The 20,869-nt window shown below is 44.1% G+C and overlaps 1 protein-coding gene across 1 annotated transcript in view; it reads right to left on the bottom strand.

Annotated features, from left to right (window-relative positions):
* The window catches only part of LOC148529166 (uncharacterized), a 60,978-nt gene extending 59,400 nt beyond the window's left edge, over window positions 1–1,578 (bottom strand). The window contains exon 1 of the mRNA XM_088468897.1: window positions 1,417–1,578. The gene's annotated coding sequence lies outside the window, so the exon portion shown is untranslated. The remainder of the gene's footprint in view (window positions 1–1,416) is intronic.
* Window positions 1,579–20,869: the final 19,291 nt, after the last annotated feature.

Raw genomic sequence — 20,869 nt, 5'->3', positions numbered from 1 at the left:
AAAATATACATTTTTACCAATCTGTTTATTTATTATTAATATAAAACAAACCATTGTAATGTAATATCAATACAATAACAGTAAGATGTTAAATAACATGTGGAGGGTTAGTATGGTAAGGAAAATAAAGTAGATTAAATCAATGAAATATATAGCAGCATCCTGTGCGATTGGAGAGGACAGAAGTTTGATCAGAAAACATTGTGAATTTCCTCATTCGTCTTTGCAAATGGCCAATGAACTGTTTCAAATAGTACACAAAGCTGACCCTGTTTGCAGAGGACTCTGGATTTCACCCTACTTGCTGAATCTGGTAATGGAACAGTTTTCATTAAGTTCACATAATGGTAGAGCGGAAATATAAGATTCATATTCTGTACATGAGGGGCAGTTGTTTCAGAAAGGAGAGAACCCTGCACCAGTGAGCAGTTTACACAATTTCTGATCATTTCTAGATGATACATAGCACAGTGATGGTAGTATAAACATTAAAATATTACTAAAGCAAGTGTAAAACAAATCCATAGATACAACCCTTAACTGGGGATTCCTGATTAATAAATTCATATGATCAGCATCAGATCTTCAGTACTTGTGGATAGTACTAATCAGTAATTCAAAGACCCTTACTCTAAAGGTGCGTATCCACTACACGAGAGTGGAATGTCTGTACGATTACAACATTGTAATCGTGCAATGGTTCTTCATCCTGTGCAGTGGATAATGTGCCCACACTGAACGATATGCTGTTCAGTGCAGGTACCCTCCCTCATCCCTGAACATGCACAACCTACCGATATTGACAAGTTGGCCTGCATGTTCGGGCGATGACAAATGCCGACAATGACCAGCAGGAACGTGCATCGCTGGTCATTGCTGACATTTTTCTGCACGATTAATGAGCGATTGAACGATAATGATGTTGTAATTGTTCAATCGCTCATTTTTCTCGTCTAGTGGATACGCGCCTTTAAGCATGCTGTTAATGATACTGACATTCTGCTCACGTCTTTCCTCTTGTTTTCTTCTAGAAGAAAACACGCGTATGCACACATACAGTATATAATATGAAGTTAATATTATATCAAGAGTTGAACTCTCCCTGTCTTATCTCAAACTACAATCATACTTGAATCAGAGTCACAGTATTATTACTATTAGTCAAATAATAACCTGTATAACAGTCATATAGCACTTTTATATCATTGCTGAGCTGGCTAGCACATGAATTTGTTAAGGACAGAAAAACAGAAGAACCTTATTAAATTAGGTTTAATATGAGAATATACTATAGCCATAATGATTAATGTATTTACCAAACAATATAAATTGACTTACAGTAATTTTATGCAAATCAGATTCTTTCATAAAATAAAAGGGATAAAATACAGAAACAGAAGAACTTCAATTTCTTACGTGAGTTGTGTGAGTCGGGAGAACGCAGATTGGTGTCCAGGTAAAATGGAGAAAAATGTTTTGCTGTCATGGTGGTTGCCACTCAATCTGAGACCACTCCAAGACGCAGTGCTATATATTTGGTGATAGAAGCAAAACGTCACATCTGCATGTGAAATATAGTCTACTGTATTAAAGAATAGTCAAAAATTGTTATGTACTGTAGGTCTTAAGTCCTCTCTCTAACATGACAGAATCATATTTTTGCCTTTCCTGAACAGAATCATGCATTTACCTTTGTGTACACATGAAGTCTCACTATAAAATATCGATAATGAGGGACAATATTCTTTTTCCATACATTTGCTATGAAGCAGATCTCTAAACTGATTTAGAGTGTGTATCAAAAGCCGCACTTCACAGATTAGAAAGATGTACAAATCTCTAGACATGCAAATATTATGAAAGACATCCTTCTAATGTTTTTTTTTCCTCTCTGTGTATATATATGACTATACCCTTTTACCCACAGCAGCTGGCCGGCCATAAACGTTCTTTCACTTTGCCCACCCTGAGGTAAATATACTAAGCACTGCTTTTCAAAGCCTCCATGTCTTTGGTGGTTTTGACTGCTGGATTTAAAGGGGCAATAACATTATATTAAAAACAAAGCATACCTTAAATTTACTATTATTACATCTTTAAATCCCAAACCGCAGAAGATGCGTCAGCTTTGAAAAGTGTCTCTTAGTAAATTTAACCCCAGTATAAAATATCTTAATATTATTGGAGATTGGTAACAGCAGGGCACTAGGAATGGGTAATTGGTCAGGTGAGACTATCAGCATAGCTAAATTATCTTCAGAGTCTTCACAGCTACTCCTCTATTGGGGAGTACTCATTTGTATTTTTATTTTATTTGATTATGGCTAAGCCCCAAACACAATATTAACATTAAAGTAAAAATGTGTATTACTTATGGTCACGATGAGGCCTGGATTAGTGAAAAGGCGGCAGAGGTCCAAATCTAGGGCAGCAGATAGTCATGGGTGACAGCCAGTGTGGGTAAGATCATATTTTTACTTCTAGTTATTTCTTTTATACAGATGATACCTGAGAGCGCTTGGGGTCATGGACACCTACAACAGTCATTAGGAAGAGGGAAAACTAAGCGGTGTGAAGGCAAAATAATATGTATTTGATATGGAATTTGTATGTTATAACATTGTACAAATAGTCATAATGAAAATCCTGCCAGTAATAACTAAGCAGAATAAAAGTGCCCACACATTCACAAATGATTAACTTATTCAGCTATTCTTTGTTTGGAATAGTCTAAGAGTCACAGTGCACACAGGTGTAGGCACGTACAGGATCACGTGTGTACATGCTCACAGAACACATCTACAAGTATAAAAGTGTACTTTGGCCCTTTCACTTGCGGTGGTTGCATGCCAGAATGTAATCATTTAGTTAAGGAAAACTTTCACCTCCTTCACTCAGAATATTGTAAATTACAGTGACTTAAGTGTTGCTATAAAACTATAAAGTACTGTATGTCTGATAATGTTTACATGAATTTACAGAGCAACAATGATATGGAGACTCGTATACTGGATCTCATGTGAAAGCACAGTAGTGTTGCACCTATGCCCCTCCTCAAACAAGAGCTGTGCCTACGTGTGTAAAGATTTAGCCATTGTGATAAACTGTAAATGTAAACTGTCCAACCTTCATCCCTTTAGAATTGCTGTTAGAATGCAGTGCGCTCCATCACTGTCTCCTCTCTCTACTATACATGCTGGGCACTAGGACTCAGAGTAGGAGGGAGGTGCGCCATCTGACCTGATGACATCACCGCTGTGCTCATGTGAAGCTGGCACCATCTTTACTTTGTAAAGTGTCACAGTACTATGCGGAGGCAAAGGGCTTTGCTCCTGAGGTGAGACACCTAAATACCTCTGTTAACCCTGCAATACCGCTCTTCTGTTTACCGCTTTGTGTTACCTTGTTGATATCAATAAACCCAACATCCTGGTTAAGGACTCTGTGTGGCCTAACAGTCACTTTCACATTCCGCCTGATACTTATTGTGACCACCACACAAATAGGCTATATCAAAAAGTTATGGGCCCAGGCACCAGAGTGTGAAGTAAACAGAAAGTTCTTGTATTTGAATCAGCATATACAGAAAGATGCACAACCTCCTAATCTGAGAAAGAGCCCAGAAGTAAGCATGCTCTAAAAACATGTACTTTGCCAGGCTCTAATGGACCCTTGTGCTCCTACTCTCAGCTAAGTTACACCATGCAAACTGCTACACAAATCCACCTACCAATTAACCTATGCTATACCAGGAGCAGAGACGTGTGTTGAGGACAAAAACTTTTCTTTTTACCTAAGGGCGCGTGGTCATGCCACCCGTGATTAGGTCACGCCTCCTTTTGGCCGGGCCCGGCGCGGCTCTTGGCGGGCCTGGCTCTGCGAGCAGTGTCTGACTATGCAGAAGTGAGAATGAGCTGTTCCTGCCTCATCTCTCATCTTCTTACAGTCCCAGGGAGCTCCACAAAGCTGGTGAGTGTTAACTATACTAATTATTACGGTAAACAAAGCCTCCCCTGCCTAACCTGACTGCACGGCCCTGACCCAGAGTTGCAAACAGGTTTGAGGCCCTCTTCTCAGGCTTGCCTACCCTCCCGATTTGGTCGGGAGTCTCCCGAATATCGAGTGCCACTCCCGGCACACCCCGGAAAGGCAGGCAAGCCTCCCGGCTGCTGCCTGACCCCCCCGACTACAGCTAGAAACCCCCCGCAGCAGGGGGCCCGATGACGCGATTCGCGCTAAATCGCTTCATCATGGCTCCGCCCCCTGCTTCACAATGCCTTTTTAAAAAACAAAAAAATGGGGAACACTGTTTAAAAATAGCGAAATAGGTTCAGGGCTATTCTGTAAGTAAACAACAAAATAACTGAGGTACTAATTAAGTCACCTGTGCTCAAGTATGGCTATCCTTAAAACCTGGACTGTTAGTGTGCCTTGAGGACCGTGGTTGGGAACCCCTGGTTTAGGGACTTAAAAATATGCTAGTACCCATTTTCATGTACCCAAAATTTGATGTGACCGCTTAAAAAAAACTAAAAAATAAACCTAAGTGCTCTTCTGCATCACTTGTTCTAATGTCGGGAAAAAACACCTGCCATGGCTATTTAAAAATGCAGAACACATTCTGCAGGGCTAAACGGGAGTACCCAGAGTGAACCCCCATGTCTGAACATCTTTAGGGGGGTCCCTAGATTATTTCCCGAAAATTGCCATTTTTTTTTCACTGATCTTAATTCCCCGGGTCCCGTTTTCGTTAGTTTTAAATTGAATACGGGGATAAAGCGGGTGTGCGCCCGATACTTTATCCCCAAAAAATCTCCGATGTGGAGTGAAAAGTCCAGCATGGACTTTTCACTCCCCTATTGAATACGGCTCTAAACCACATTGTCAAAAATGCCCCACTTTGTCTTAAACATACATCTTTATTTTGCAAGGACAATGGCCATCATTCAGAGGCGGTCGCAAGAAGCGATCGCTCTCTCTGAATGAGGGCGGCCGCTTGATTTTTTAAGTGCAGCCTCCTGGTCTTTAGCTAAGCTGTGGGTTACCACCCACAGCTTAGCGACCAATCACCATCGACCATCGACCAAGACCATCGCGACCATCGGGGCTTGCGACGAGACCTAAGGTTGGGTCTCGGCAGCCGCAAGCCCCAGGGAGCTTCCTGCTCTGATCGAGCAGGAAGCTCCCCACTGACATCACTGCTGATGTCAGTGTGGCCGCCCACAAAACGGCAGGTGTTCCTTAAGGAACGCCTCCGTTTGTGAAACCACCCCCCGCCCCGCCTACAAAACGGGCCCAGCTGTTGATCAACATCGACAGCCGGCCCTTTTGTAGTGAGCTCCGGAGCGAGAGAGTTTCTCTCTCGCTCCAGGGCTTGCGCACGTGCAGTGCGGCTGCTGCGCGTGCGCAAGACCTTAACATCGACCTGGTTGCGAGCGCTCAGCGCTTGCGACCGGGTCTGAATGAGACCTTATGTCCTGAATTATCTGCTGCTAACTCTAACCACACTCTATGTCCACTATAATGGGGTGGGGTCAATGGATCATGAGTCAGCAAGTGTTATACATACACACGGACAGATCTGTCAGATGAACGATTTTACAAAAGATTGAACGATTTCAGACAGTTTTAAAATGAATGAAATCGTCCAAATCTGACGGCAAACACATCAGATGTCAGATATCGTGATCTTCTTTCAGATATGAACTATTGAACGATTTTTAAAATCGTTACCGTTCAGATCTGACACAAAATCTACTTTACTTCAATGATTGCTGGGTTACTGTTGATGGGTAACACAAATAATTGCGCTTGGAACTATTTGACTGTGACAACATTCCTTATTTTAAATATTGACATATTGTATTGTATTACTTCTGCAGCATGTCTTAAGCATGCACATATTACCTATCAGGGGTATTTTTCTGGGAAAACAGGTTCAGGAACTGTGGGTGGAGCTACTAGGGGTGGAGCAATACAAAAACATATATATATGTGCCAGGTGACGCGTTATACTGGAGGACTGCTAAAGAGACTATTGTTTGAGAAAAACCTGGAAAGGGTGAGACAAGGAGCCGGCACTTGATTCTTGTCCTAGAGGGATTGGAATTAGCCCAGCTGTTACCTCTGAAGCGAATCCTACCAGGAGGACCCCAATTTTTGGGTGGATATATGCTTTTATGAGATGATTTATGTGAGTGCAATATAATAAAATTGTTACAGATTTTAAAGCAATACTGCACTATATGTGTTTTGCAATCTCATTTGCTTATGTTTAAGATCATCATCTAACAAACAGAAATTCTGAGATGAACAACCTTAGAAGCAAGTTCGTATCAGGAAAGATCTTCAATGTGTTGGACATATGTTTGATATTTTTTACTTTTGTGAGTGCACTTTATTAATAAATTGAGAAATTTTAAAATGCGTTATTGCACTATTTGTTGCGATCATTTGTGTTTAATTTTAAGTTTAGCCATTTGTGGACAGAAGAGATGTTATGAGAAGAAGAGAGAACTTTCAGCAATTACTCTGAAGAGTAAGACTCTTGATTATATCACTTTTGGGTGATTGAAATTTAAACAAGGACACACTATAAGCGCCATTGTGACTATTAATTTTCCTTGGTTTTTCTTTGGAATAAATTTCTATTCTGTAATGATGGAAAATCAAGATGGCAATGTCTCTGATGGTGGTTTCCAAACTTTCATGTTTCTGGCAGTTTTTCTGAGGCTTTGCCTTCAATAAATCTGGTGGACTGAAAGCCTCCAAGAACCACCGGAAAGCTAGCAGTTTTAAAAAACAGCCCTTTAATAAATTTACTTCACTATGGGGGGAATTCAGTTGTATTCTGTACCGCGATAATTAATGGCCACCTAACGGAGCAATTCAATTGTTCTGGGCTCCCATGAATTATCGTGCTTGACACGCCAAAATAGACCAGGTTTAGCCGGTTAAAATGGCTTAACCCATACAAAGTTCTGGTGAGCGTGCCCAATAGCTGTTTGGACACCCAAAACCAGGACTTTTCACATATTTCTGATTGCCAGGAGGGTGCAAGTAGAAATGTGTCCGCCCACAGCATTCACGCCAGAACGTAGCAACAATTGAATTGCTTTGTCGGGTGCCCATTAATAATCACGGCGCAAAAAACTTTTTCATTCCCCACAAGGGTGTATCTAGGGGTCTGAGCACCCCTGGCAAAGTAAGGGACTGGTGCCCCCCTGCTGGCAGTTAGTAAACAGACGTGGATGCTTTTGACAGAGATCATCAGCAGCACAGACTTTTGACAGACAGAACTGGCTGCGGTTGGCACTGCTGGGAGGCACCGGGCCCGCCCCGTCGGTCAGCGCCCCTGGCGAGTGCCATCCTGGCCAATAGGAAGATACGCTCCTGTTCCCCCATATGAGTATTACTGCTTATGGGCAATTTGTTTGCATGTATCTGTATTGTAAACCAGATTCATTCCCACTTACCTGTCAAGTACAGCCTTATACTAAGGATTCTAGAATAAATATTAGTTGCTCCTTAAAAATTATTTTTGCATAAGTAATAGAAAATTATTAATCAACTGATTAACTTGTAATTAGGTTTTACTTATAATTGTTGACAATAATTGTTATCAGTATTATGCATCATAGGGTTATTATTATTAATTATTATTGCCGTTTTTGCTCACAGATTTTAAAACAACAATACTATTAAATGCAAAATACATCTGGACAATGGACTAGGCTTTATGATAAAGCAATAGCAAAGTTAATAAATGGCAAAATATGAACTGTAGGACAAAGTGGTTTTCACTACTTTCCTTAGCACTGTAAATAGCACAGGAAAGAAAACAATTAGAACATTGTACACTTATTATTCTAAATATAATTTGGTGCCACTAAGTTCATGCATAATGGATTTGAATGTGTTAATGGTATAATGTTTCTTGCAAAATAAATACAACTTGGCATGTTCAGCAGGCCAGTTAGCAAACATGACCACAGAGAATAGAATTACTTTGGATATTTATTATCTAGCAGAATTTTTTTTGCCTGTGGATTCAGGAAAATGCAATTAGGACTCTATTTGTAAATTTAGTGTGCAAAGCTTTGTACTGTTCTGTTGAGGCAGGAAAGGCAGCTGCCTTAGGCACAGTGTCAATTTACATGTTAAATATAGGCAACATCTGAAATATAATATAGTTTAAATAACAATTGCAAAGGCAGCTCTCTAATAATTCCCTATTTATATTATTTGGAATTTCCCATGGTAGAGAAATCAGGAAGATCACTGTGTGTTTTTATAAAGGATAGGAGGACAGCTCTGAACCAAAGGAGCCTTCCGATTAGCCCACTCAAGGGCCCATTTATCAACGAGTTTAATCATATGCCGCGGTCGGTTCTGGAGGGGGCATTTTATGAACTGCTTAAAAATGTAGATGCCCAAACTCCCAATCCCATAGAAAATAGTACAAGCTGAGCTAATAGTAGCTCAGTGTGCACAGGGTGCACTGAAAAGATAATTGCTCCAAGGATAGGAGCGTTAAACTGATCTACAGAATGATCTGTACAGTTTGTACCCAGCGTAAGACATCATTTGATAAATATGACAAGCAAATACAGATGCGCCCTCACTCGTCTTTGCTACAGTCGCGCTAAAAAGCCAGCGACCGTGAGACTATGCTAGCGCCGGCATCTTTTTTCCGAAAATGCGTATGTCACAATTCGATGCAACTAGGACACACCAGCAGACTGTGCTGATTAGTTTGATATGCAACACTTGTATATCTGTGTGCGACTGCATCTCTGTGGCATATTCAATTGTCTGCAGGGATTTAACCAAAAAAACCTTGCAGACATTGCGCCCAAGTTTGTATTAACGCGGGTATGAGAACTCCCGATACCGGCAGTATCCAATTAAAAAAATAAAAGATACTTACTTTTCCGGTGATCTTCATGGCTCCTGGTCATCTCCCCTCCATCTTTGCACTGGGGAGAGGGCTGCTGGGAGATGTAGTTCGCCCTGCTGCTGCCTCCTTGGAGGCTCACATAGATGGGGAAGAGGGTCACATATGCACTCACACATACACGCTCACAGATACTTACACACACTGTTGATACAGAAGACCGGATCCCAACGCTGGAGGAAGAAGATACGGCTTCGAAAGTTAATTACTGACTAATTGAGTTAATTGGAAACTACCACTAATTAGTCATTGAGAGGGTGCTGCAGGACTCATAGAGCAATTCCCAACCATTTTTCCTAAAAATAATGATTTTCATGTATCCACACATTTTATAATTTTACCCTTATAAAAGAGAAAATAAATCCTCTGTTCAATTTAATTTATTCAATGTAATCAATCCTCACAGACTTCAAAGTATTTAGAAGGCTGGAACAAATTGACAAGGGAAATCTACAGAACGTTACAGGTTACCCTGGGAGGTACAGTACAGTAAAGGTGCGTACACACTAGACAATATTTTACAGGTTTTGCCCGATTCCAACGCATTGGAACGACAAATCGTGTAAAATATGTCCAAATTGTGAGGGTCCACTCATGATCACGATGCTGATGCGCATCCCCACGGGTCGTACATCGCATCTTCAGATCTTGCCTTAACTTTGATTTGTGCAGAGGAATCTTTCTAGGGGAGTGGATATACTGAGCCATTCAGATGGCAATACGGAGCCATTAAGATGAAACAGATGGCAATTATGCTGTAGCATGTGTCTCAGGAGAAATAGATTTGTGATTCTTGGTGGCTTTGAGAGTTGGATTTAAAGTGAAATAGTAATACCCAGCAGGGGTGTATCTAGGGGTAAGAACACCACTGGCAAAATAAGGAACTGGTGCCCCCCAACGTTTACTCTAGGCTTCCTTTTGTCACTCCAGACTCTATCTAATATCTCTCTAGGCTCCCCCTGTGTCACTCCAGAAATCATCTGTGTCCATCCAGAGTCCCCGTGTCACTCCTGGCCTCCTCTGTGTCACTCCAGGCATGAAGATGCATTGCTGCACCCAATAGGTTTTTCTTGGTACTGTGGAAAAATCTCCCTTCACCCAATACAGAATCCATAGCTGTAGACAGTGGTGTAGTACAAAACCACAAACTCCAAAACATCATCGCTCCAAATTTATTTTTAATTGAAGACCGAGGAGTATGCTTCAATCATCCAGGAGAGTATGTTGGGGGCATATGTCCTGTTTCTTCCCATCTCCTCATAGCCAGAAGGTCCCCATTGAAGGGAAAAAAGGAATCTTCAGGTCCAGTTTCACCAAAGCTAGGGCGGACCCTTTGACATCACTTAACCCTGGAGCCAAAAAGCTCCTTAGGGTTCAAGTGTCTTCAGGCTACCTTCCACTATCATATTCCATACTAATAGAGCACTGAAAGTATGAGCATGACAAGAGATAAATAGGTTTGTAGAGGAGGAGTTTGTTTTATATTGCAATTAACTTGAGAAGATGATCTTGTTGTTGCAATTAAAGTTTTTCTGTGTAGTTTAAAAAGTTTTAACAATTACATTTGAAACAATTATGGGGTTTATTCAGAGCTACAAACCAGTCCATTTTGCGGGTGGATCTTGTGATTTTTAATGCCTATGCTCCATACTACGAGTGATTCAAGTGCTATGCATGTAGTCAGAATTGTATGCTATGCAGAGATCCTTCTCATTTTAGACAGACCTCCTGCACCAGCAGTTGATGGCAGCTATTTGAACAAACGGATGGGGGCGGTATGCTGGCATAGATTCATGCAATTCAGCATACTGGCAAGTATCTGCATTTAGCTCATGTAGGCAGTGCAAATGCAATTGTAGCCAATTTGCCTGCAACCATGAATTGGCTAATATCTATTTTTTAGTGGGTCGGCAGGCGAACACAACATAGGTAATGGGTAGGCTTGCCATATCATCCCTTTAATTCAAGAAACATATGAATTACACAGGTCCTGTGACTGATTAAAGCCAGATGAAATGGAGACTTGAAGTCAGCCAGGTGCAGAATCTGTGTACTTTATGTGTCCTGAATTAAAGGCATAATATGGCAAGCCTAGTAATGGGACATCCATTGGCATGTGCACCACCCGGGGTCCATGGTGCAATAGATTTTAACTCACTGCTGAGCTCAGTGTTTGTAATATATTTCAATTAAAAAACAGAAGACTTTACTTTTAGAAAAGACTGAACATTGTTGACCTAAAATATACTAGTGCTCCAGCTGGCCCGTATTCAATTAGTTTCGCACCCGCAATGCTTTTCCGCTTGCCGGACTTTTCGCCTACATCGCGTGTTTTGGACGTGAAAAGTGATGTCAGAGATGGGGAAATCAGCCTAACACACCCCAAAAGATGCACTAACATTGGGGATCAATTTTGATGTCGCCGATTAGCCCCCCTGGAGCTATTTGGGGTACTTAAGTGATTTCAATTGCCTCTAATTAGCGTCTTTGCACAAGTGGTGAAGAATAGCATTAAGCAGTTTTTTTTGAGAAAATAAGTAGTCCTGTCAAATTTGGGGTACTTGAAAATGGGTGCAAACATGGTTTAAATTCTCTAAAATGAAGTTTTAAGTGACGTCACAAATGCACCTTCAGCAAGCACCTGCAATAAAAAAAACCCGTACTTGCAGACCCCCCAAAAGTCTGTTTCCCTACTTTTTACGTGTGTACCCCCACTTAGTATTTTTTTGCCACCATTTTCAAAGTAATTTTTTGAGGTGTTACTCTTTTTTTTTTTTTTTTTTTGACGCAGTTATCCTTTGGGGGCCTGTCCTAAGGGTGCAGAGTGGTTTCTGCACCTTTGCACCCCAAAACCGCAATTCTGCACTTTTTTCCGCCTGCTATTAATAGGCGAATCTTTTTCGCCTATTACATTGTATTGACTTTCCGCCAGTGCCAGATTAAGATCCATATGGGCCTGGAGCTGAAATTTATGCAAGGCCTACAGTGTGCTGCCGCAGGGGGTGTGACTAGCGATGTTGGGGGTCATATATATGACTATTATATATAAATATTAGGTTATTGGACCCGGGCAGCAAACGCCAAAACCCAAACTGACTCATTGGCACTGCCAGTCTTTCCACACTACTGTTCCTGACTCCCTAACACTACCAGGGAGACAAGAATTGTAAACAGAGACAAATATTAAGGGGTCTATTTACAAAGCAGTGTTAGGAGACAGAGTGAAAAGTGATAAGAAAGTGATAAGGTGCCAGCCAATCAGCTCCCAACTGTCATCTCACAGGCTGTGTTTGAAAAATTACAGTTGGGAGCTGATTGGCTGGCACCTTATCACTTTCTTATCACTTTTCACTCTGTCTCCTAACACTGGGCCTGATTCAGAGCCGGACGTTCTGAACAAGCGCCCGCTCTGAATCAGGGAGTTTTTTTTTTTGGTGCGTCCTCCTGGACGCTCGCATAGCTGTGGGTTACCACCCATGGGAACGCCTCCATCTGGGCAGCCACGCCCCTGCACGCCCACCAAAGGGGACGTGCTGTCACTCACCATCGACAGCACGCCCCCTTTGGTGCGAGACCCCGAGCGATGGCTTCCCCGTCGCTCGCCGGGTCTCGCGCATGCGCACGATGGAGCAGCCTCCATCGTGCGCATGCACATTTGGGTACCATCAACCCGCTTGCGAGCGTCCTGCGCTCGCGAGCGGGTCTGAATGAGACCCACTGCTTAGTAAATAGACCCCTTAAAGTGCTATTGAGTCTGGGATTGTTGTACATAGAGGACCTCATTCAGAGTCGGTTGTTGCGGCCACATGGTCGTAAGGTAAAAGGGGCCGGATATGCAAATGAAGCGCTCGCAAGTTGCGTCGTTAAGATGGGATCGTTAGCTGGACGAGCGAGGGGAGGATGCAGCCGTAAGACTAAAAATACGCCCCCTTCTCGCTCGCAATACACGTCATCTCCGGGCATATAAGGATTAATCGAGACCATCGGGAACCATCGGAGCTGGTTGTAGAGCTTAAGGTTGACCATACCCTCTCTTAAGCACTACGATCAAGTCAGTGTAACAACCTCCCATGTCACATGTGCCATGACACTACTTAGTTAATTATGCACTCCCATAAAACTCAACTCCCCCTTTCACAAGCACCTTCCCCTGTTACCACCCACAAACGCCTCATCCTGTCACTCAAACTAACGACCTGGCCAAGTTGAAGGATAGAGCAATTTCTGATTGCAATAGCTAGCTTGCGCACGCGCATTGCAAATTTTACGCATGCGCAGTTTAGCGAACATCGGTGGCGTACGACTGTGTGGCCGCAACGACCGACTCTGAATGAGGTCCAGAGTCTGGGAGAGTCCTGGGCATTGACTGGGGAACTGGTCATTGTGTATGATGTCAGTGTCAGAGGGATAGGTATTGGTAGGTGAGTAGGATCAGAGGATCTTTAAAGGACGTGGCGTTTATGGCATAGTGTGACTGGCAATGCCCAGAAGCTAGGGAACATTGTGCCAGGAAGCCATGATAAAATGTTACTTAGTGGCTGGCAGTCCCATTAAAATGGATGGTTAGATTTTGATATAGAACAAGGTGAGTAAAGGAAATTTATATAAAATCAACATCCATTCAATGTTTTCACAGAGACTTAACGTCTAGGTATTGTCCTCTCCCTCCCTATGTTTTGTGTATTGTCTTCTCCCACCCACCATGATTTGTAAAGTCTTCTGCTACTCTTCATATGTTTTGTGTATTGTCCTCTGCCCCCTCCCCATGCTTTGTGTATTGTCCTCTGCCCCCTCCCCATGTTTTGTGTATTGTCCTCTGCCCCCTCCCCATGTTTTGTGTATTGTCCTCTGCCCCCTCCCCATGCTTTGTGTATTGTCCCCTGCCCCCTCCCCATGCTTTGTGTATTGTCCTCTACCCCCTCCCCATGCTTGGTGTATTGTCCTCTGCCCCCTCCCCATGCTTGGTGTATTGTCCTCTGCCCCCTCCCCATGCTCTGTGTATTGTCCTCTGCCCCCTCCCCATGCTCTGTGTATTGTCCTCTGCCCCCACCCCATGCTTTGTGTATTGTCCTCTGCCCCCTCCCCATGCTTTGTGTATTGTCCTCTGCCCCCTCCCCATGCTAGGTGTATTGTCCTCTGCCCCCTCCCCATGCTTTGTGTATTGTCCTCTGCCCCCTCCCCGTGCTTTGTGTATTGTCCTCTGCCCCCTCCCCGTGCTTTGTGTATTGTCCTCTGCCCCCTCCTCGTGCTTTGTGTTTTGTCCTCTGCCCCCTCCCCATGCTTTGTGTATTGTCCTCTGCCCCCTCCCCATGCTTTGTGTATTTTCCTCTGCCCCCTCCCCATGCTTTGTGTATTGTCCTCTGCCCCCTCCCCATGCTAGGTGTATTGTCCTCTGCCCCCTCCCCATGCTTTGTGTATTGTCCTCTGCCCCCTCCCCATGCTTTGTGTATTGTCCTCTGCCCCCTCCCCATGCTTTGTGTATTGTCCTCTGCCCCCGCCCCGTGCTTTGTGTATTGTCCTCTGCCCCCTCCCCATGCTTTGTGTTTTGTCCTCTGCCCCCTCCCCATGCTTTGTGTATTGTCCTCTGCCCCCTCCCCATGCTTTGTGTATTGTCCTCTGCCCCCCTCCCCATGCTTTGTGTATTGCCCTCTGCCCCCTCCCCATGCTTTGTGTATTGTCCTCTGCCCCCTTCCCATGCTTTGTGTATTGTCCTCTGCCCCCTCCCCATGCTTTGTGTATTGTCCTCTGCCCCCTCCCCATGCTAGGTGTATTGTCCTCTGCCCCCTCCCCATGCTTTGTGTATTGTCCTCTGCCCCCTCCCCATGCTTTGTGTATTGTCCTCTGCCCCCTTCCCATGCTTTGTGTATTGTCCTCTGCCCCCCTCCCCATGCTTTGTGTATTGTCCTCTGCCCCCTTCCCATGCTTTGTGTATTGATCTCTGCCCCCTTCCCATGCTTTGTGTATTGTTCTCTGAAACACCCCCTATGTTTTGTATTTTGTGCCCTCTGCCCTGTGGAAAACATACCTTTGCATGCGTCGGTCCGTGGTCTCCTGCCGATCCAGGCTCTGCCACTGCAGAGTCTGTACTGACTGCAACGTCATCAAGTGATGTACACGCCGGTGCATGTGATCCAGGTGCCGGCTGCCGGGCAGTGCTGCTGAGGCACTGACTGTAGGAGGGATAGAAGCAGATCACCCCGTGGGCCCGTGTTACCAGCCGCATACAGTGTTACAATCGCCCTGAAAGCGGCAGGTGCTTAAGTGGCCAGTATGTAAGGTGGAACGGCGTACTGATTCGTACCACCTTTCTTAAACCACTGCTATCCTTTGGGCCTATTTTCCATAAAGGGCCTGGAGCTGTAGCTCCACCCGTCCCATGGTTAATCCGGCCCTGCTTTCCGCGTACGCGAAAAGTGTTTGCAATTGAATACAGCGATACTTTTCCGCCTGGCGAAATTACGTCATCCGTGATACTTTTCCGCGGATTAAGACTTTTCGCCGGCAATTGATAACGGGCCTGAATATCAAAAGAGACTTATTTTTATTCAGATTGAAGTTTTTTACATTGACATTATCATACAGAATGACTATCTCATTTATAGATTGCCATGCATTGTGAAGGATCACAAAGGTCTTTAATGCAAATTTTGGAAAACATTTTTTATATTTTTATTAATTTGATCATACTTACCATACTTTAAAAAAAAAAAGAGGTTTGTGTGTAATCAGGAACAATTAACATTAAGGGCGATATTCAATTAGTTTCGCACCCGAGATAAAGTTTCGCCTGCCGGACTTTTCGACCAACATTGCGTATTTTATCCGCGGAAACTTATCGTGCGCGCCCCCGCTTTTCGCATCTATTTGAATACGCGCCTCTATTTCCTTCAATTATGAACAACTTTAGCTTTCAATAAGCAATGTTGTTCATCCATATCGCAGTACTGTGTGGAAATGCTTATGTATACATAGGGCAAAATTTATTAAGCGGTGGTTTGACGGCGGTTTCTATTCTATTCTTAACCCCAGCGGTTTGGTGGTGGGTTCTATTCTGTTCTAAACCCCGGGGGTTTGGTAGCGGTTTTGCAGTGGTTTCTAAATGACAGCCCTGTTCTATTCTATTCTAAAATATGTTAAATATGTTTTGACTGTGGTTTGGCGGCGGGTTTGCTATCTAAAGAACAGGGCTGTCATTTAGAAACCGCTGCAAAACCGGGCAGGGTGGTGACGGTGGGGTGGTGGTCGGAGAAACGCAGACGTGCCTGGCCGTTTGAATACCGTTGCATAGGCGTGCATAAATTAGTCATTGCGATGGCATACGCAACTTGTGTACTCACTGCATATAACGAGGTTATCAATTTCTGAGTAAGGTCAGGGCTGCTGTAATTCTGCGTGAGGGGCTGATGTTACTCGATGTTACCAATGTATATGCAGGACTGCAAGGTATTACGCATGTGAGATAGCGGTAGTGGGCAGCAGTGGACGTCTCTATGCGGGCTGTACGACGACATTGTGATAGCATTCATTAGCATATTTTCTCAGCGGGGCTGAGTGCGTAATTGCAGCTGCGATCGCAATAGTGATCCGTAGTGAATCAGGCCCTCAGTGCAGCCTCCTTCCTCTCTCGAGCGGTGCCGTGGTGCAAGAATCTACTATGTATGCACGCAGAGGCGTATTTAGAGAGGAGGGGGCCCGTGTGCATTCCCCATCTGGGGCCCCGTCCTCTCTCCCCAGCAGCCGTCTGCATCACCGCAGCAGTAAACTCTGGGCACTGGTCTGTTCCCAGAGTCTACAGCACATGCTCAGGTCACTGGGAAAATGGCACGGCCGCTACTTTCCCGGCGATTTCCCTACTGCGCATGTGCACAACTGCCATTTTCCAAGTGTTTTGTTCAGCACTACAGCCAATGTGGGACTTCGGAGGGGTAAGTATTAAAATATATGAATGTAAGGTGTGTGGCGTGGGCCCTCCTTGTCCCAGGGTCCCGTGTGCCCCGCAAACCCTGCACCCATTATAGATACACCCCTACTCTTATGACAAACCAGATCCAGATGCTGTATGTATTTAGTGAACCATACTTGTGCAGGGATGTTTGGAAAGTTAGAACTGGCTAGTTATTAAATGCTCAGTTATCCCAAGTCTTACAGACTACTTGTTTGAACAGAATACCATTCATTTCCTCATAACCAAAATGATTTCACATCTGTCCAGTTTCCGGATACTAGGCAATTATTGTATGGAATTACAATCAATTGACTGTAATGGGAAATGATCATGAGGGATTTATTCTAAGACTAACAGATTTCTGCTTTAGGGTACAAGCTGAATAGATAACATATTAGTCTAGAGTGGAATAAGCATTTGTTCCAACCTTCTGATTTTTGTTGTTTGCTAAATAGCAGTATGTTGGGGATATTTGTTCACGTTTATTTTATAGCACTGTCTGGTAACTCTCTGCAAGAATGAATAGCTTAAAAACATTATTGTCTAATCTATAGTTTCTCAACCCTCACTGCAAGTAGCCCAAATGTGTCTTGTTTTGAGATTTAGGGCCTCATTCAGAGGCGGTCGGAGGATGCAAGCGGTCGCTCAGAAACTGGGCTGCCGCTTGCATCCTGACCGCCCGCCTCTGTTGCGGTCGTTAGGCTGTGGGTTAACACCCACAGCTCTAATGACCGCTCGGGTGATGGTCGCGATGGTCAGAGACCATCGCGACCATCGGGGGTTACGACGAGACCCTAGGGTAGGGTCTCCCTTGTCGTAAGCCCCGGAGAGCTTCTGGCTCTGTCTGAGCCGGAAGCTCTCCACTGATATCACTAGTGATGTCAGTGGGGCCTCCCCCAAACGGTAGGCGTTCCCATGGGAACGCCTCCGTTTGGGCTGCCACCCCCCCAGCCCGCCTTCCAAACGGGGCGAGTTGTCAATCAACATCGACAGCTCGCCCCCTTTGGATCGAGACCCGCTACGACCGGCGCTGTCGGTCATAGCGGGTCTCACGCATGCGCACGACGGCGCCGTCGTCGTCGTGCGCATGCTCTGTGGGGGGCCATTGACCAGGTCCGAGCGCATCGGCGCTAACGACCGGGTCTGAATGACCCCCTTAATGTAAGAGAATATATGGAAATATTTGGGATGTAACTGACCATATAAGTTATTCATAATTTAGATCAGAGCCGTAACTAGACTTTTTTGGCGCCCCCCCTTCCCAGTCTTTAAATAGTAACACAAAACACGCGCACCCAAAAAATGGCGTGGCCTCATGGGGAAGGGCCATCAAAAATCTGATTTGTCCCGTACAATGATGAAGGGGTACCTCTCCCGTTGTAACCCTCCCCCTGGCAAAGGCCGCCACACATGTGCAGTCACCTGGACTGCGCATGTGCGGCAGCCCCGGCAGCTCCCCGGCACATCGCAGGGACGGGCTCCTTTCGGAGCCCCTCTCCCTGCATGTGCCTGTAATCTCGGCACTGTGTAGCTGGGATGGGGCCAAAATGACGTGATCATGTGGCCACGCCCCCACTCCGCCCCTCCGTTCAGCCACACCCCCTGCTATGCCGATCTGCCTGCCCCTTCTCGGAAGGGGCAGCCAGAATGTCGGCAACCCTGTTGTAAGTTCCATCACATTCTGAAGTATGATTGCATAGGTGTGTACCTTGCTTTATCCAGATGTGAATTTCTGGCTTTGTATTCACAACACAACATAACAAAACTTCTTGGGAAATAGTAAAAGGTAAAAAAAACAGGTCTCTATAGCATGCACAGAATGTTCTCCAAAGAGACAGCTCTAATATGCAGGACAGAGGTTAAAGGAAATTATTCACAAATCATGTTCTCATGGTAACCTTTGTCAATAGATCTGTACACTGCTGTATTTCCATAACTTTTTTCTTGTTTCTCATCTGGGCGATCCCAAAATTGTCGTCTTACACTCCTCTAGAGTTATTTACATACGCATTACTTATGGTGACGAATGTTAGCTAACAGCCAGGTGAGCACTGGAGCAACATGTTAGGACAAAGTAAAAAGAAAAACACCTATCGAAGACAGTATAGTTCTATAAAGTAACACAAAAAATGATTTTAGCATTTATGTTTTTCCACCAGTAGTTTTTTCAGGAAACACTTTAAGAGGAAACAAACTGCAAAGTGCAAACTAGATAAAAAGTGGTGTTTACAATTTATTTTATTTGGTAAAAGGGTTTATGGTGAGAGGTAATGTGGGACATGGATATTATCAAAATATGAAAACTGCCAAGTGAAATAATGCAGACTCCCACAATGCACTATGCTCTTGGTTTGTCATTCCAATATAAATAACATAATGCAGAGTCCCTATCTATAAGAGGCAGCATCAGATTGGCTGTGAGCCAGTCAGTGAGTCTATGAGGATATCTTTCTGAATTCTATCTTCTTTTTTTCCAGAAATTGTTTTCCAGTCTGTAACAAGGTGGTCACTAACTTTTGCTGTTTTTATTTTCCACGTTTCTTAAGGGACATTTTATGAACTGGAACTTTAGTGCTGTAACTAAAGCTAAAATTACCAGTTTATTCTAAAATTCTCAAATATTTCTTCCCCTCATTTTAGAGAGGATTGCAAGAATTAAATGAACTAAGTCTAGGTAAACAATTGGCATTTCCAGTGCCGTGCTATGTGGTTACATTCAGAAGTGTTCATCACTTGGTGAATGTAGAGTGAACAGATGTGAACAAAGAAATTACTGATCTCAATGAAAAATGCTCTGTTGATACATATCTGTAGCTGACTTCACTAAACATAGGAGCATATTCAATTAGGTGGGAGAAAAGCAAAAAACCTGCATCTGCAAGGTTTTCCCTATAGGTGGGGGGTTTTTACTATTCAATTAGGTACTTTTTTTTTTTCTATTTTGCGCGCCGGGAGGTTATTATACTCGCACCTCCAGAGCAAGTTTGATTTTTTCTAAAATCACTAGTTTTAGGAAAAATCAGTGGGACTTGCTCTGGGACCCTGGCGTCACCCCTCCTAATGACTAATTAAGCTTTTGGAAGTTTCCAGTGAGCTTAATTAGTCAGTAATTACTCACCTTCCGAAGTGCTGTCTTTTGCATCCAGCGTCGGGACCTGTACTCCAGCAGCAGCGGTGAGTATATAGTGTGCGTGAGTGCGTATGAGTGAGTATGAGTGAGAGTGTGTGTGCATAAGTGTGTGTGTGTGTGACCCCTGGTGTATGTGTGCCCCCCCCAGTGTCAGTGTGGCCCCCCCAGAATGGGCGTTGGGAGAACTACATCTCCCAGCAGCCCCTGCCCCTCCCACCAGCCCCTGGAGCCTCCCAGCAGCCCCCAGGACTCCCAGCAGCCCTCTCTCCAGTGAGACGATAGAGGGGAGGCCACTGGGAGCCACTGAGACCACCGGAGACCCCTGGGCAGGTAAGTGCAGATTTTTTTTTATGCGGCACAGGGTTTTCAGAGCTGAAAACTTCACGACCACTTTTTCTAAATTGGATACTGCGAGTATCGGGTGCGCGCATACCCGTGGTAATCCAAAATTGGGCGCACAAGGTTTTTTCCTCACTAAACCTTGCGCCGAATTGAATATGCCCCATAGTGTTTCAATTAGGGATCAATGCAGTGATGTGCGGTCAGGTGAGGCAGAGCCTTTCCTGTCATACTTAGGTATACTGCACAGATTTGACTATAAAAATGATAAGAAAAATGTAAAGAAAATATTATAAATCTCTTCTTTGTATTATTCTAATCATTTTTATAGTCAAAACTCTGGAGTAAAAAGTGTATGGCAGGTGAGGCACTGCCTCTCCTGTCTACCTTTTGCGCAAATCCCTGATAAAAACTCACCAAATTTCCAGCACTACTGTATATACTGCTGCACCTTTGTATAATGCCCACATGAACCCTGGAGTTCATATATGTATCTGTA

The sequence above is a fragment of the Taudactylus pleione genome, unplaced genomic scaffold (assembly GCF_031769625.1).
Source record: "Taudactylus pleione unplaced genomic scaffold, aTauple2 ptg000086l, whole genome shotgun sequence".
Classification (NCBI taxonomy): Eukaryota; Metazoa; Chordata; class Amphibia; order Anura; family Myobatrachidae; genus Taudactylus; species Taudactylus pleione.
Note: the sequence above shows the minus strand (reverse complement) of the source record. Positions and strands in the feature narration are given on the sequence as shown.